This window comes from Sebastes umbrosus, chromosome 1, assembly GCF_015220745.1.
Source record: "Sebastes umbrosus isolate fSebUmb1 chromosome 1, fSebUmb1.pri, whole genome shotgun sequence".
NCBI lineage: Eukaryota > Metazoa > Chordata > Actinopteri > Perciformes > Sebastidae > Sebastes > Sebastes umbrosus.
Genome location: NC_051269.1, coordinates 36,599,358 through 36,618,642, shown reverse-complemented (window position 1 = coordinate 36,618,642; position 19,285 = coordinate 36,599,358). Strand labels below are relative to the sequence as shown.

The following is a 19,285-nucleotide window of genomic DNA, read 5'->3' as shown; positions in this document are numbered from 1 at the left end:
GGAAAAGAGGCCCAGACTTTTATCAAGCCACAACACCACCACCTGCCAGGGGTGCTGGGTGTTCCCTCGGCCAATGCACTTACGTTCGTTCTTTCTCACTGAGAGTTTGTCAAAAAGTGATTTGAAGCCCCGTCACCCAGGGCTGCAAGCAACAGGTTTGTTTTTTTTAGCGTTTCCCATCATCGTCTCTACATGTTTGTGGTTACATCAGCTACTTTAGAAGATGTGTCACTTCTAAACCTCACTTAGGCCCGGAGAACAAAACACAGGCAGGATTGTTAAAAACAAAAACAAAAACACATGCATTATCTTTTTGTCGTCACCCAGGGTGTAATCTATCCACCCAGTAATGATTTACAATACAGCCTTGAGTTCAATAGATGTTTTTGTGGTGCTTTGTTTTGATTGAAATCCATTCAGACCTTATTTACTCATGAAGTAAATTACTTAAATTAATTACGTGGGCGCCCTCATTTCAGTGAGCTTCAGTTCACATGATTGTTTGTATTCTGATCCCTCATACCTGTGCTTTCTTTTGGTGTCCGAGGTTTGTTAAAGGGGTACTCCTGCAATTTAGTATTGTACTGTCATTAAGTTTGGAGGCAGGCGAGAGGCAGGTAAAAGTAAAAGCCACACTGGCAGCTCTGTGAGGCTATACTTGGGCGTATCAGTGCTTTGAGCTAATGACATTAAAAAATAATGAAAAGTCAAAGTATAGTATGTAATTTATAAAATATCAAAACGTTGTAATATAGTCTGTTGAAAAAAGTCCTAGTAAAGTATGTTTAAAAAGGTAATAAAAAGTCCTATTATGGTATGTCAAAAAAAGTATTATGACTTTTTTTCTATGAATTTTTTTTCGACATACTATACTATGAATTTTTTTATGACTACTTTTTTCGACATACTATACTATGAATTTTTTTCCAATATTCTTTTGGCATGCTATACTATGACTTTTTTCGACATAGTATAGTATGCCTTATTTTGCGACATACTATACTATGACTTTTTTTCCAATATTTTTTCAACATACCATACTATGCCTTTTTTTCGACATACTACACTATGAATTTTTTATGACTAGTTTTTTCGACATTTGATACTATAACTTTTTTCGACATACTATGACTTTTTTTTCGACATATTATACTATGACTTTTATGACTACTTTTTTCGAAATACTGATTTTTTTTTCGACATACTATACTGACTTTTTTTCCAATATTTTTTTGACATACTATACTATGCCTTTTTTCAACATATTATACTATGAATTTTTTTATGACTAGTTTTTTCAACATACTAAACTGACTTTTTTCCAATATTTCTTCGACATGCTATACTATGACTTTTTTTTCGACATGCTTTACTATGACTTTTTTATATACTATACTTTGACTTCTTTGGACAATTTTTCGACATAGTATACTATGACTTTTTTATTACTATTTTTTTCGAAAAACTATACTATGATTTTTTTCGACATACATTGCTATGACTTCTTTTGACAATTTTTCGATATACTATACTATGACTTTTTTTCAACATACTATACTTTGACTTTTTTTGACAATTTTTCAACATACTATACTATGCCTTTTTTTCGACATACTATACTATGCCTTTTTTTCGACATACTATACCATGACTTTTTTTCGACTTTTTTTGATATGCTATACTATGACCTTTTTATGACTACTTTTTTCGACATGCTATACTATACTATGACTTTTTCTTTCGACATACTACACTATGACTTTTTCCAATATTTTTTCGACATGTTATACTATGACTTTTTTCCACATACTATGAGTTTTTTATTACTATTCTTTCGACATTCAATACTATGACTTTTTTCAACATACTATGACTTTTTTATTACTATTCTTTCGACATTCAATACTATGACTTTCTTTTAGAAATACTATACTAAGACTTTTTTTCAAATATTTTTTCGACATACGACTATCACTTTTTTATGACTAGTCTTTTCGACATACTATACTATGAATTTTTTTCAACAAACATTAGTTTTTTCATGACTATTTTTTCGACATACTATACAAAAAAAAATCACGGTATAGTATATTGAAAAAAAGTCATAGTGTAGTGTCGAAATAAAAGTCATAGTATGGTATGTTGAAAAAAAGTCATACTATAGCGTGTCAAAAAAGGTCTTAGTATAGTATGTTAAAAAAATGTCATAGTATAGTATGTTGAAAAAAAGTCATAGTATAGTAAGTAACTAAAAGTTATACTGTAGTATGTCGAAAAATAGTCGTAAAAAAATTCATAGTATAGTATGTCGAAAAAAAGTCATATAGTATATTAAAAAAAAGTCATTGTATAGTATGTCGAAAAAAAAGTCGTAGTATAGTATATTAAAAAAAAGTAATTGTATAGTATGTCAAAAAAAATTCATAGTATAGCATTTCGAAAAAAAGTCATATAGTATATTAAAAAAAAGTCATAGTATAGTATGTCGAAAAAAAAGTCGTAGTATAGTATGTTGAAAAAAAAAAAGTAATTGTACAGCATCTCGAAAAAAAGTCATAGTATTTCGAAAAAAAGTCATAGTATTGTATGTTGAATGTTTAGGTGTAAAATGAGAACGTTTTTGACCCGGCCGCCATGTTGAGGTTAGTTGAAGAAATACAAAGCACCACCCAGCTGCCGGAGCAAACTTTCTCTTTTTACAGCTAAACAGTACGCTGCAAGATATTTCTGAAAACATTTTATGGGAGAAATAGTCATTACAGTAACAGAATATCAATTCATATTTGATCAGCGCTGCATAGTTTGACCGTTTGATCTGAGTTTGTAAGTCACTGACAGTTGTCTCCGTTGAATGAACAGCCAATAGGAACGCTCTCTCTCTGAAATGATCTGTGATTGGCCAAAGTGTCCCATCATGGGCTTGATTTAAAGCCTGAAAACAGAGCCATGAGGAGGTGCAGAAGTGTAGTTTGCTCTCAGAACACTTGAATTACAATGTGCTGAAAGGATATTATGGAATTTTTGCCCAATGATGCTAAAAATATTCTGCCTACTGCTGCTTTAATTTATTTAAATTTTAACATCAGAACAGATTAATGCTCAGGTTCAGACAAGGTCTCAATAATTATTAGACAGGTGTTTGAATTAAAGTTTGTTTAACAAGAGATGAATGTGTTCAAACTTGTCAAAATTACAATCCAAACGTATGTCAAATCACATCAAAGTCATATAGGTCTAAGAAGTCACAGTATATTATGTAAAAAAAAAAGTCCTAGTATAGTATGTCGAATGAGTAAAAGAGTCAGTATATATAGAATTTTTGACCAGTCAGGACTGTATGGGGTTAGGCTGATAACGTACTGTGATTAACACCATGGATGTGCGGTGAGTCACACTGAGACACCGGAATCTATTTCAATTGTGATTTAATGAAGACTTGAAAAGGGTGGTAGGGCAGGTGAGGATGGCACAGTCCATGCTGGTTTTGTCCAAACAGAGAATATCTACCATGCATTATCAATCTAATTTAACATAAATATCTCAAACATTGCAAACACAAATGTTTTAAGAGCAAAGAAACTCACATTTCCACACAGACAAACAATGCTGCCACATGGGAGCCCAGCAGGGTTCTGCTGCAGGTAAGTGCAAAGGCCTCACACCTGAACTCAATCCCACTTCTGTAGTCTCTGATCAGGCCGGGCTCCTCCCACATCCTGCTCCTCCTCAGACTGCTTTGCCTCAAGATTTGCCTTTTTACAAGACAACAGTATGACAAAAAAAGTCAGTATAGAGTATGGTGTGTTGAAAAAAATCACAACAAAGTCAGAGTATAGTAGGTTGGAGAAAAAAAGTCATAAAAAGTCCTAGTATAGCATTTTGAAAAAAAACATTAAAGTCATAGTATAGTATGTAAAAAAGAAAATCATAAAAAGTCATAAAGTATGTCAAAAAAGTAATTAAAAAGTCTTAGTATAGTATATATATCATAAGTAAAACATCATACATACAACATCATAGTATAGCATGTCATAACAAAATCCTAAAACGTCATAATATAGTATGTCGTAAAAATTACAAGAAGTCATAGTATAGTAAATAAGAAAATATCATAAGACTCACAGTATAGTAAGTCATAAAATACATTTAAAAAATTATAGTATAGTATGTCAATTAAAGTAGAAGTTTGTAGACATGTTTCATCTCCTTACCCGGTTACCATTTTTGAGGGACACAGGATTGTTAAGATGTATAATATCTTCTGTGGTTCTGGAGGAGTTTTTTGACAAAAATAACGCTGATGACGTCTTGAAGAGAGCGTGCATTACAAACTGATGGAGTGAAGTTTAAAAGATGTGGGCATTTACAGCCCGTCGTCATTCACAGGGCGTCAAATACTGATGTTTTGTCACGGCTGTTGACTGTTGGCAGATAGCAAAATAATTATTAGACATGTGTGTAAAACGAAAGTTTGTATAACAAAGAGATGAATGCATACGAACTTGTCAAAACAAGGCAAAAGTGAGCATGGCTCACTTACCCCGCTCACTACTTGACCCCTACTGAAGTAGGGCCAAAGGTTTTGCCCTTTTGGAACTAATGGAACGAGTCTACTCTGGAAACAAACAAACAAAGTTGAAGTGGAAAAAAATCACAGTTTTTGTTCCAAAATTTGGGCACCCTGGACTTCTAACCCCCAAAAGGCACAACTAGACCACACTGGCAAAACATCATACCAAATTTGAAGTTCCTAAGTTCAATAGTTTTCAAGTTTTACTCTGGAAACGAAAATGTGACACGCAAACGGATGGATGGAAGGAAGGATGGAAAGAAGGACGGATGGAAGGACGGACGGACGGACGGAAGGACGGTCAGAAGGACATGGGAGCGCTATTACTGACTACGTTGTCACGGGGGTATAATTACAATCCAAACATACGTCAAATTGTGTCGAAGTCTCTGGGGTCTTTGGTTTTCTTTCCACCTAAAAGGGGGCGCGGCCTTGACTTTTTGCGTAGTACCCGTATGTGCCGGTCTGATGTATACAAGTGTTTTCACAGATTGAGTGAGTGCGATGAATAAGTTGACTTACGTGCCCCTTAAACAGATTTATTAAAGGTGTGTTCATGTATAGAATAGATCAGCTTTTGTTTTTCAGTGATGACAGCATAGCGTGTTTGTGTTCAGGAGCTGTGTCAAGGAACAAGACAGCAAGTATAACTAAAAGTAAAACCTGATAGAAGCCATGCCAGTGTGTTGGGACAAGTTGCACTTTTTATAGCTGAATCATGTCACAGAAATTTTAAACACACTTGCGTTCTCAACAGAATTGATGTCCTCGCTGTTGCTGTGTTTACTTGGTTGTTACTGTAGTGAGGCCGCTCTGGTCCTCCTCTCTTCTCTTCACTTGGTCACTGTTTATCTTCACTATCTCACCTCCCTTTCTGATCTCACTCGCACATTTATTTACTCAACGTTTTATGCTTGTCATTTGTGTTTTTTCTTCCCCTAAGATTTCTTCTCACTTTAGCACTCGAGGTCCTGCTTCTCCTCACATGCCATTCTGTCCCCCCTCTCTTCTTCCTCGTCTCTAATCCCCCTCTCTTCTCTGTCTCGCTATCCCTTTCTCCTTCTCGCGTCCTCCTTGTGAATCCCACCAGAGAGGAGCAGAAACAGAGCCGGGCGTCAGCTTGATGAACGAGGTCACACAGGCCCAGCAGACCTTTTTATGCTGAGTCACCATAAGGCCTCTCTCTCAGTCTCTCCAGTCCCCCTTCGCCTCCCTTTCACATGCACATGCAAAGTAGGTTCAGTCAAATCTCACTCCCCACACGCTTCTCACTCTGTCGTGCAACTGTGACGTCAAGGGATTCCTCAGAACTGTCATAAACACAGTCGCTCCTTATCAGACGTCAGCTCAACTTTACTCACAACCAGGCAAAGACGCTTCTTGTTTTCATGGTCTGAACAACATGTAGGTCAACTTTGAGTTGACCCGAGTCAGCATCATGTAAAAAAATATATTCTGATTGAATGTGTGATAAGAAAAGCATCCAAATAATTAGCCAAGCTTGAGGTATAGCAACAAGTTAACTCTTAATTTTAGGTAATGTAATGGAGTACAGTGAATTTTTTTGGATTTAGAACATATCACCATAACTATTACTTTATATTTGTGCCCCAGATACTTTTTTATACCCAGTTTTATGAATCTTTATGAAACTCTTCTTGTCCTCCACCGCTTTTCTTTTAAATGTCCCTTCTGTGTCACATAAAAGTAGCCGCAGTGAGTGCCTTCTGTATTTATGGCCTTTAAACTGTGGAACACGCTGCCTCTGGATATTAGCATGGCAAGCTCTCTCTGTATTTTTAAAAGGAAATTAAAGACTTATCTTTTTAATCTGGTTTTTAATTAGTTTGTTTTTCATAATTTTATCCCACATATTTTTTTTTATTTTATGTTTCTTTTATTTTCATAATTTTATTGGGGGGGTTTTTCAGTCATGGAAAATTGTATATATATTTTTGTCCACTTTTTTGTTTTTATTTTTTTTTACTGTGTTTTAATTTTGCAATGTGAAGAACTTTGGGCTGCATGTTTGTATGAAAGGTGCTATATAAATAAAGTTGAGTTGAGTTGTAAGTTACTCTCTACATACAGATAGCAAAATATTATTGTATCAACAGTGCCACCGTAGCTATCTATCTATATTGATAGATAAAATATAGCTAAATATTGCCAGATAAACTGCATTTAACTGAGCTAGTTGGCTAACTTGATGATTTTGGCTACAAAGCCAGGCATTGTAATCATTCATTTCCATTTTAAAAGTGTGCCCCTAAATTCAAATAAAAATTAACACAATATCATTTTGTCAGCGTGTGCTACACATCATTTTAAAAGCATGCCATAAGGTGGTTAATAACAATTAGTAACTTTGCTATAACATGCATAACAAATACTGTGCTACTAAACAACATTAGTTATCATTACTCTTAATTGACAAAACTACAACAATAAATAAAGAAATACGTTTTGGACCTCACTTTTGTGCTGTTTGGCTTGTTGTGTATACAGTAAGCAATTGTAACACTTTGATAAATTACATCTTAACAAAGCAAAGTAATACCATTTAATTTATAAGCTACATAAATTTGAAAGGATATATGACAGCTATGAAACAACCCCCTCTTGTTTAATCTTCTATGGAGGTTAATGCTTTGTAGAGAATCATAAATAGCAATTTTATGAGCTCGTTATTTTAAAATATGCTATGATCATGCATTAAAGGACGTTACATTTGACGGTTGGTGTTTGTAAACACACGGCATTCAAAGTTGCCTCCTCCTCCTTGGTTCGTCGAGCGAGCGAGGGAGCAGCGATGGTCATGCGAGCTATAGAGTGAATGAAGAGAGGGGGCGGTGTTAGTTAGAGAAAAAAGCAGTGAATCAGAGAACTAAAACGTTATTTTCTGACTGTTTCACAATGGTTACATTCTTCTAAAGCACAAATAAACACAACCACACCGCCGCACAACCCTGCCAAACCCTGCGGGAAGGAATTGGCTGGGTGTTACACGCCCACACGAGGCCCAAACGCTCTTCGTTGAAGCCCAGAAACATCCCGAACACAGCAAAATGTTATCATATGGACCCTAAAACCCAAGCCAAATTTTACACCTGACTAGCCCTGTCTCTAGACCCTGTGTGGCACGACAGAGTCCAGTCCCACATGGGTCTGTCTGGGCCTGGGGAGTGTTGGTGCTGCGGTGTCAGATAGGCCTCTGATACAGGCTATATTTACCCAGGCTCTCAGAAGAAATGACCAGACCCCAGAAACTCATCACATGCTCTCTCCCGTGGCCCTTTCCCGTGCCAATAACCCATTCAGATAACGTGGTCTAGTGTGGAGAAAGTCAGGTTTGAACAGAAAGTAGAGACAGTCAGTAGGTGACCGAAGGGGAAAATTAAAAGTCCCTGTTAGAACAGAGTGATGTGCCGGATAATAATAATAATAATAAGAGCGACCAATGAAGACAGTCTGTGGTCATCAGTCATAAACACTGCTTCATACTCATTTGTTTTTGCAGTATTAACATTGCTTATTTATTACAAGCAAACTAGGGAGAAGTAGGACAAATGAGGGCAACTGGAGCTCAGAGCAACAGAAGCTGATAGAGTCACCACTGAAGAATTTCCCCACAGTTGGGATACCTGTGCAGTGCTGTGATTATCTCAGCCTGTGATGCCGCCACAGCGCGAGGAATGGCGCTACAGAAGGTATTGCTTACCTCGATGACCTGTTAGAGGTTTACGGTTTACCTAAACTACAATTAGTGTGCGAGGAAGAGGAATGAAGAAAAACCCAAACAGCAACTCCTCTGTTACACAATAATGCTACAAACCTGGACGAACGTTTGTAGGATGAAGAGACATGAGGAAATAAAGATTAAAAGCAGCTCAACTGAGTGCAACACTTCCAATAACCTCAAACAAGCTGAGCAACCTTATCACTCAAATGAGCGCTGAAAAATTCAGCTGGTTCAGCCAGTAAGACCGGCAAACAGGGATGCAAGCTGTTGATGTCGAAATACTTATGTCCCAACCCTTTAAAGTGAATTAACTTCTGCTGAACAGCAGGAATTGAACACTTGTCATGAACTGTAAAAGTGACTCGGAAACAACCACAACCAGGGCTGTGGAGTCTGGGCGTGATAAAGATTGAGATATTTGTGGATCAGTGTGAGTTTTCAGGGCTCTGGCAGAAACAAGTGCTTATCCAGCAACAGGCCTGCTCTCTATCAGCTGCTCTGATGGCCCTACAGGCCACTCTCACACCTCCTGCTCCTTCTGGCACTTCTGCTGGGGCTGCTGATAATGAGGCGAGTCGAATGAGATAGCCCCATACGGGACTGATATGTGTGGTAACGATTATCCAAGTTAATGGGAGTGAGGAGGAATTAATTAGTTGGCGAGACAGAAAAAGATAGACACGACAACAGCTGGAACAGGTTTCACTCTGAGTGAAGTGAAGCAACGTATCCTCACACAGTGGTTCGTATATGAGGTTTTTCTACAGATGTCCAGCAAGATGTGACGCACAGGTCATTTACCGCTTCAGTCTTTCTTGAATAAACTTCCGTCTTCACAGGAAACAAATTGGTTAGGCAATAAAACTACTTAGTTAGGTTTAGGCAACAAAACTACTTAGTTAGGTTTAGGCAATAAAATTACTTAGTTAGGTTTGGGCAACTAAACTACTTAGTTAGGTTTAGGAAAAGATCGACTTAGGTTTAGGCAACAAAACTACTTAGTTAGGTTTAGGCAATACAATTGCTTAGTTAGGTTTAGGCAACAAAACTACTTAGTTAGGTTTAAGCAATAAAATTGCTTAGTTAGGTTTAGGCAACAAAACTACTTAGTTAGGTTTAGGCAATAAAATGACTTAGTTAGGTTTGGGCAACTAAACTACTTAGTTAGGTTTAGGAAAAGATTGACTTAGGTTTAGGCAACAAAACGACTTACTTCGGTTTAGGAAAAGATCGACTTAGGTTTAGGCAACAAAACTGCTTAGTTAGGTTTAGGCAATAAAATTGCTTAGTTAGGTTTAGGAACAGATTTACTTAGGTTTAGGCAACAAAACGACTTACTTCGGTTTAGGAAAAGATCGACTTAGGTTTAGGCAATAAAATTGCTTAGTTAGGTTTAGGCAACAAAACTACTTAGTTAGGTTTAGGAACAGATTTACTTAGGTTTAGGCAACAAAACTACTTAGTTAGGTTTAGGAACAGATTTACTTAGGTTTAGGCAACAAAACTACTTAGTTAGGTTTAGACAACAAAACTACTTAGTTAGGTTGTAGGTATTTGCTCCATTTCTACCCACTGCAGCTTTAAGTGTATCTCAATGAACTGGCCATCTGTGGATATATGGGTTATAATGTACTGTATGTATTAATCTGTGTCTGTGTCCCATTAGCACAGTAGTAGTTCTTAACTTCCCTCCGATCATGCAAGTCTCCAGCTCTGTAATGTGATCTGAGTTTGTCTCACTCAAGCAGAGCTTGGGGAGATCCATCAGTGCCCCGACACCCCTCCACACTCCCCCTCAACAACAGCCCCTATCCAACCCCCCAACAGAAAATGGAGCTGAGGCGCCACAGACGCTTTCAGCCCCACATCCTCCCCTCATGTCCATTTCACACCACGCCGCACCAGTCCGGCAGTGTCGGTATGCACACACAGAAATGATTTCTCCCCCTCCCGCCAAACGTGGAGTAGGGCTTTGCAGTTTGTTCTGTGTCATTCTGCACGTGAGCAGCTAATGTAGCATGGGTAACACCCTGCACGGGGTGAGAGAGAGCAGTGGATAGTGGATTCATCGAGCAAGCGAGGGAGCGAGAGAGCAGCGACGGTCAAGCAAGCTATAGAGTGAATGAAGAGAGGGAGCGGCGTTAGTGAGAACAAAGCAGTGAATCAGAGAACTAAAACGTTATTTTCTGTCTGTTTCACAGCGGTTACATTGTAAAGCACCAATAAAAAACACCCACAACTGCGCACAACTCTGTACAACCCTACGGAAAGTAATTGGATGGGAGTTACACCCCCACACTCAGGGCCCAAACGCTCTTTTGTTGAAGCCCAGAAATATCCTGAACACAGCAAAATAATAGTCTGTAGATACAGACACCGCCACACACTTCTAGTGGGAGAGCAGTGGATGGAGTACAAGAAGAGAGTAGGTGAAAAGGGCTAAATCCAAGGGTGAAGCGAGGTCAAAGCCGTGTTTATAATATCACATATCACAGAGTAAATGCCTTGACCTCTGGCCTCAATATTGCTGACACTTCTTTGCTGTACGTCTGTGCGTTCGTAAGATGTTCAGCCCAGAGGGGAGGTTTTTGGTTCCTTATCTCTGGCCAACATGCTTGTACAAACCAGCGACTTCACCTCGACCTCAAACCCAGCCAGCCGCTGTTGGGGGGCAAAAAAAGGGGAGGGAGGGAGTGAGGAAGGGAGGGGGGAGGTTAACTACAACAGGATCAGCAAAGAAAGAGAGAAAGAGAGAAAGGCAGAGGCCCAGCGCCTGACAACTACTGACAGCTGAGCTTCCTCTCTCAGCGGGGCTTTCACGACCACAAACTGACACAGTCACAGTCTCACACACACACAGATCGATCCACTTCAGCTGTACACACAGCAACTGAGTGGTCATGCACGAATTATACCCATTTTCTCTCTCATGCAGAGTTTGACATTGACTCGGTTGGACTGTGCTGTGGAGTTGTCTGTGTGGAAGAGGAGCTCTTATGTAACGAGTGCTGATGTTCAGAGTGTGAGTCTGTATGTGTGTGATGTTTTGTTTTCGCTTGCCTTCGGTGCGCAGGTCTCAGCTCAGACAGCCACGACGAAACCAATTTGTGTGTGTCCACAAGTGTCTCAGTGTGTGGTCACAAATACACACACACCACAGGGGACAGTAAGCAACAGGTGTAAAACGAGGATGTTAAAACACTCTTTTTTCCCCTGTTTGACTTCTGAACTTTTGCTGTCACCGCTGGCATACGAGGACAGCTGTGAAAATGATCTTGTTTGCTTCACACGGAGCGCAGCAAACGTTATATCTGTGTCTCTATATCTGCGGATAAGTGCACTATAAGTGACCTGCTTCTGCATCTCCTGTCGAAACACGTCTGCCTGTGGTCTGTGTTAACCAACAACATGACGGGTATATAACTTATGTTGTTATTTAGGCCTAACGGTAGAAAGCAGCTGCTGATTTCACAGATGACAACAGCAGAAAAACAGAACAGGCCGTCATTGATAACTGGATAAGATAGATAGGAGAGGATATGGGAGTAAATCACATTAGTCACTTAGAATTGATGACGCAGCTGTTGGATTTGTTAATTTGTCATGAGGGGAATGTCCTGAGTGAAGAGGTCACCTTCATGTCGCTGACTGAAGCCTCATCACTTACGACTGATCAGGCATTTTCTCCTTTGAACAGTCGAGAGCTTCAACTCGGTTCCAGGTAGAACAGGTCTTTTGCATAGTTGTTTCATTCGGCTGCAAACTCAGGATGGTACTCTGGAAAGAGAATGGACAGAGTCATTAGAGAAACTAAGTGGTCAAAAAAGACAACTAAAAAACAACAACAAAACTATTTTTTTTTGTGAAATAAACTTTTTGGGAGCTACGCATTTTTGCTTTCTCATGTACTAAAAATAAAAGGCATACTGTACATATAAGGCTACAGAAAACTACTGGGTAGCTGGGCTTAGCACAAAGACTGGAAACAGCTAGCCTGGTTCCTTCCAAACAAAACCTTTAATGCCTTAATTAACACGTTAGCCTATATCTCGTTTGTCTAATTCATACAAAAACTATCCAATACAAAAAATAAACAAGTTGTGGTTTTACGAATGGGGTAATGTACCCGACTATTTCATGGCTGGGAGCAGTGACTTCCTGGAGTCTTGCTGTCAAAGTGAGGTTGCCAGGCAACCAGCAGGGACACTGCACCCGGCCAACAAATAGTCTGAGTCAATCTCAAAATGGTGTGCACCGTCTTGCTACATTTCCTCAAAACGTTGTGCAACAGGCTTTGGGGTACGTTTTCTCTTGTTCGGTGGGCGTGTCAGAAGTGTTGCCCAATCAGCGGGGACCTTAGACTTCTTATAAAGATGGACGACATGACAGCTCCCCAAAAGTGAAGCCAAAACATCTCGATCGCCCCCTGGTGGCTGGCTGCAGTATACATCATAAATCCTGCCCCCTCCATGTTAGTGAATGGGACATGGGCCAAACGAAAAAAGCAAAGTACACGTCAAATATACTTTTCCGAAAGATGGTTTCTGTCATTTTAGGTAGTTCTTATCACGCTGATTTATGTTCAAGTGTTAATTTTTCTGTTAAGTTTGGTTAAAATTAATTATTTGATGCTATAAAAAGGGGGTGAGACATCATGATCGCCAGCTGTGTGTCCCTCTTGCTGACAAGCTGCGGCCGCGCTCGGCTCGCGACTGGTTCGGGCGGGTGACCTCGATACTGAGAATCCACAGCCCGATCTCTACTTCGCAGACTCTGGCTCTAAATGACGTCAAAATCTCAAGATGAAAGCTCCCGTAACAGGGATACTTTGGCTTCACTTTTGTACAGTGGGAGGAAGTGGAGACGTGTAGTTTATGGTGGCGACGTGTAGGCTTATACTGTATAAACCCCGCAGTATTAAAAAGGCAGTGCGCACAATGGATCCAACTAAAGTCCTTGCATAACACATCATGGTGCATTACCGTTTAAATAAATGTTATTGCTATGTTTTATCGGGGCTGAACGTGCCCCTGGTTTTGCTGCATTCACAACAAAGAGTGCTTAGCTCCTCGCAATTAGCTGAATTTATTCCACTGGTGTTGATATTGGTCTTTATCTAGATGTAACTGCCATGTTGCCAGCTATATATGAAAGGAACTACTGAAGTTGGTCTTTTCACTAAGCGGAACATATCGTAGCCGCTAGAAATGTTGTAATGTAATGTAAAAACCACAACTTGTCGTTTTTACACTTCAGTTTTTGTAAAACAAACAAGATACAAAAATGTTCCAGTCTTTATGCTAAGCTAGGCTAACTGGCTGCAGCCTCATATTTACTGTGCAGACATGAGATTGGAATTGATCTTCTCTCCTAACTCACGGCAAGACAGTGAAAAAGCATATCTCCAAAGATGTCCTTTAAGACAGAGTCAAGTTTAGAAGACGGATCTCTCTTAAGAAAAACATAACGACTATAAGTGAGGCGGGATTTGAGCCGTAAAGAGCCAAAAAGGGTCATCTTGGAGCTGGAGATTGTGTTGATATAAATTTAAATGCATAATCCATCCTTGGAGATATTTTTGGGCATAAATTCATCCGTATCTTTTTTTCCTAATCTCCTTCAGTGTCTTGAACTCTCAGGCCAAGAGCCTCCCCGCATCACTCATTTCTCCCATCATTTCTTTTGGGAGGTTTCCTCAAAACCTCTCCTATTTTAGTATGTCCCACCAAACATGATTTGCCCTCTGGTGTAAAGAAAAAGCTCACTAAGCCCCCTGTCCTCTCTTTCTCTCTTGTGAAACAACATAACTCTGTGTGTTTGTGTGCGTGTTTCCATGCACCAACAGTCATGTTCCCGATCCTGGAGGGAGTGATCTGCTCTCGGTACAGTGAGGAGGATAGTCCAGCCGGATTCAACAGCAGCTCTTTATAAGGACAAGAGAAAAAAGGCCGTGCTGCCTCTATATTTAGATGGACTTTATTGGGCCTCTTGTCTTCGTTCGCCCCCCTCCTCCTGTGCTGCCGCTGTTAGAAATCTCTCACCAAAGCCATGTGGGCGGCCGGCCCTCCTCTCCATCGCAACGAGGGGAGAGTGAGCCTGATAATGATCTGGCTGATAATAACAGAGCAGAGGAAACCAAAGAGAGATGGGGAGAGGATGGAGGGAGGATGACAGAGAAGTGGTGGGTGGTGAGAGAAATGTTTTTCATTGTGTCTTCTTCTCTCCTCAATGACTATTATCCACAGTGCCGGTGATGTCCTCTCTCTCTGCTCCACCACCACTACAGCTCAGAGGAAGTCCCAGGGAAAGGGTTATCCATCCATTCCCACAACGGGTCTCTTCCAGTCCCATTGCTCCAATTTACACACCATATGGAGAAGCTGAAGTGGCAGACACTGTATGAGCATATATATCCATACAGTCCTCTTATAGGTCCCCTCTACATACCTCTGCTATCTGGTCTTATCTCCAAAGAGAAGCATATTTCTCGAGAGCTTTGACCTCTGCTGTCCAAATGTACTGCCAATGACAAACAGCGCTCTAACATGGCACACTCTTATCCACCTATCTCTCTCTTTCTTATCTCACTTATTGCCTGGTGATTCTAACAAAGTATAGTCAAGCGCTAATGGCTCCCAGCCAGCTCTCGGGGGGGACTTTGCTACAGAGATGAAAAAGAGAAAAAAGCTTTGCCGTGTATTAGCATCAGACGGGGGCTAATGGACTTGGCATGCCTCGAGCATTTACAAACGAAAGACCTTAAGCAAACATGGGCTGCGAAGTGTCCTTCTGAGTATTAACGACTCATTATAGCGACTTGTGTTGAAGGTCTTGGGTGTGACAGTAATCAAAGCTCATCGTATTCAGTCCCTAATCCTGACCTCACCAGATGTTATCAGTTTTGTTTACATCCTCTTCTTCGATAACAAAAATAGTCTGCAGCCATAGCAGCTCTGTGAGGCTGCACTTAATTAGGCACAGTGGTGCTTTAAAGGGGAACTATACGCCCATTTTCAAAATTCATACATGTTATTCCTAAGCATGAACAAATCTCTCCCAAATCCAAAAACTGAATGCTAAAACTCAAACTTGTGATGTCATAGGGTATAAAGTCTGGAGCTGCTCCATTAGACAATGGCGTTGTCCGAAATCACATACTATGCATTACGTACTCAATAGGTGTACTATTGTTCAACATACTTTTGTGTGTATAAACAGTATCTTTTCGGACGCACTAAGCAGTAATTTACATCGTCACTTCCTGAGAGCCTCCTTGCCAGTTGGAGATGTGTAACCGTGGTAACCAGTGCCAACCTCATGTGACCAAAACGATGGTTCGTGAGAATCAAAGTTTGAATTAATTTAAAATATATATATTATGCCTAGCAAAGTGACATCTTATACTTACAGTTAAATTGAGGCATTATTGAAGTTACAGAGCTGTCCATCAACGTCTGTTTTGAACGTTGTCGTCACTACTGAGTTGCATTGTGGGATATTTATGCCGCCATAGTGTCGCATAGTGTCGCATACTGTAATATTTAACCGGATATAGTTATGCAATTCACGTGCTATTGGTTTCATACTAAGGTTTCGGACATACTAAAATATCTCACACACCGTTTTAGCGTACTAAAGAGCATATTAGTAGTTGTGTGTGATTACCGTGTCTTTCATACGCCATTTGGTGCAACTGGGCTGTATCCTGAGAGGGACATGAATGCCTAAATTATTGTCAAAATTACACAGAAATCTATCTAATATTTGTCACAATATTTCACTTAGAACCACAAATGTCAACCTGATGTTGGCGCTACAGGAAAAGTCAGGAGATCACAAAGTAGGGTTCAATGTCGGGGGACCATTTAAGACAATCTGTGCTAAAATCCATCCAGAAGATGTTTTGATATTTTACAGGAGAAATTAAAACTTTGATCTGCTGGTGGTGGAAGATGAAAAGTCTGAGGATCACCAAACATCCAATAGTTGTTGAGACATTTCACTAAAAAAAACAAAATATCACACTATTGGTGGCAGTAGAGCAAAAGTCAATCAAATCAGTAGGATTCATCCTCTGGGGACCATGAACGTCTACAAACTTTCATGGCAACTGATCCAATAGTTGAGATATGAGCGGAGGACCGACTGACCGACAAACCGACATTGCCATCCATAGCACGGCTAATAATACCTTTGTTGCTTATATAGACTACACTCGTCTGACTTTGTTTGCTGCCTATATAATACTTGAAGTGAGTGGCTTGTCTGTGGCTGATTGTGCTTATCTTGTACAAACTCCCCTGGAGGTACGGCAGGCTGGAAAAGGGGGCCCAAGAATCTTTATCTTTACCTCTCACCGATGAGCAAAGCCCAGACAGGTGGGGCTGAACAAGGCGGAAAGATTTGCATGTGAGCTGCCAAATTCAGGAGTCACACAAGAAAAGCATCAACTGCCATGCAAATGAGAAGCAAATGAGATTCAAACCAGAGCAAGGAAGTGTTTATGTGATACTATGTGAGACTATCTCACCATGCAGTCGTTTAAGTGCCACTGACTGCAGGTCTGTCAAGTTTTACCACAGCAGCAACAGCAGCCCTCGGGGGGGAGGAGGACAAGCCATGACATCAGAATAGTGGAAGCAGCGCTGAAGACAATAGGTCTCTGTGCAGGAGTCGAGGCGAGGCGTGGCCTGGCTGGACAGAGGGTCTTCTCAGTGGACGGGCCAGCCTCAGCAGCTGTCTCAACCTCTGTCTGTATCTCTGTCACACACCACACCATTTCAATTCAGCATGAAAGCTGACATAGCGTTCGGACAAAGGATCAACAGATTTATGTTAAATCCCTTAACTCCTATGTGTGTGTGAGTGTGTGTGTGTGTGTGTGAGAGAGAGAGTGTGTGTTCTTGTAGAGCTATCTTTGTGAGGACCAATATGAGTTTTCGACCTTCAAAGTGAGGACATTTTTGGAAAGTGAGGACATTTTGTCCGGTCCTGTTTGAGGGTTCAAACTTGGTTTTAAAGTCTTGGTTAGAATTAGGTTTAGGTTAGGGTTAGGGTAAGGGTTTGGGTCAAGCGTTTAGTTGTCATGGTTAAGGTTAGGGTAAAGGGCTAGGGAATGCATTATGTCAATGAGTGTCCTCACAAAAATAGAAGTACACGGCTGTTTGTGTGTGTGTGTGTGTTGTGTGAGCTCAGGAACGCAGGGACGGAGGTGGAGTAGGAGGAGAGCCCCGGAGAAAGAAACATAGTTCGAACAAACTGGCAAAACAAAGAGCCAATGGACAGAAAGGCCCCCACTGACAGGAGGTCTGGAGTGATAGCATAGATAAGTGTGTGTGTGCGTGCGTGTGTGCGTGTGTGTGTGTGTGTGTGTGTGTGTGTGTGTGCTCATGTAAACACATACAGCAACACACAGCCTGCCCACATGGATAGCACTGTATTTACACTCCATTTGTCTTCTCGTAATTGCATTTAGGCGATACAGAAAAGGCTTCCAGACATGCAGCCGCTGCACATCTTGTGCCAGAATGCTGAAGTTCAAGTTATTTACCCAGACCCTCCGGTGGAGAGCCCTCTCTACTTAAACAGCCGTAAAGGTTTACAGGCCATGACAGAGAGGAGCGAAGAAGCTCACCACGTAGCTGAATTTCACATGGGGAGAGGAGAGAGAGAGAGAGCTTACGTGAGCGAGCGGAGCAGAGGCTGAAGTCATACAGTAGATCCCTCGGGGACAAACCACCTGGGTTTGTCAAAGGGAGTCTAGCCTTTTAAAAAACAGCTCAATACGAGATGTGCAAACAGCGGCCGAGCATCATTGAGCGTGTATGAGCAGTGTATCAACACAAAACCCACCTGCCCTTCGGTTTAGGTCTAATGACAACAAATGCAACAAAAGCCCTGTGCGATACGCCCAGCCTCGAGGGGGCCGCCACAGCTATTTATTCAGCCTCTCATTCACCTGTGAGGAGGATTCAATAGGTCTGTATGTTATTAAAAGCTTTCACACACATGGGGCCGAAGGCATTATGAATTTGCGTTGAGGACACCGACCTAAACGGAGGAGGTTTTTACATGATGATTGGGCCATTGTTGCAGCCTCCAGCCCGGCTGTAAGCTCGGAGCTCTGCTCAAGGTCACCGAACATGAGCTTTTATTTTTTTAACCAGTCGCTTCTGAAAAGATGGTCTCGCTGTATTATTGTGGATTTAGTCTGTTTCCACTCAGGGTCTTGTCAGCATATTCTGTAGATATACACATGTAGGAATATACCTGTGCATATTTGGCTAGTTAAAAAATAACCTTGTTATTGTTAAGGTTAAAGGTAGAGGTGTAAATCAGAAGTTCAATCACGATTTGATATATAGATTCTTTGGACAACGATATGATATTTGCTGATATCACAAAGTCTGCCACGATACGATTTCTATCTGATTCAATTCAGGGGCCTGCGATCGATATGAGACGATATCATATACATTTCATATATATTTAACACAATCGGTTATATTTATATCAACTCACAAAAAGCAACTATATGATTTGACAATGACATCCAGAAATTTAAATGAAAAACAAACTATTCTTTTTAATAAAAAAGAATATAAATAGTCAACTATAAAGTGCCACATCTCTAATGTTTAAGTGCAAATGTTTTTTTTTTATCAGTTAAGAAGTTCAAAATAAAAATAAATTCACTTTGCATTGATTATAATGGATTGTTGATCGATGAACTGATATATTGATCCGGATCGATGTATCGTTACACCCTGAGTTAGAGGTATCGTAGGTGCTGCTTTATATTATATTTAAAATAAATGTATTTTCACTAAACATCTGTTTGACAGTCTGGTAGCACCCTTCCTCTACACTCGCCAAAACCTTATGATTTTGAAAGTCACGTGATTTCTTAGACGCAGGGAGTAAAACAAACAATAAGGATGTAGAGAAAAAACACTTTCATTTAAATATACAGA

General features: G+C 40.2%; 1 protein-coding gene across 1 annotated transcript in view; it reads right to left on the bottom strand.

Annotated features, from left to right (window-relative positions):
* The window catches only part of LOC119492355 (inositol hexakisphosphate kinase 2-like), a 1,011,171-nt gene that overhangs the window by 827,217 nt on the left and 164,669 nt on the right, over positions 1-19,285 (bottom strand). The window lies entirely within an intron of this gene.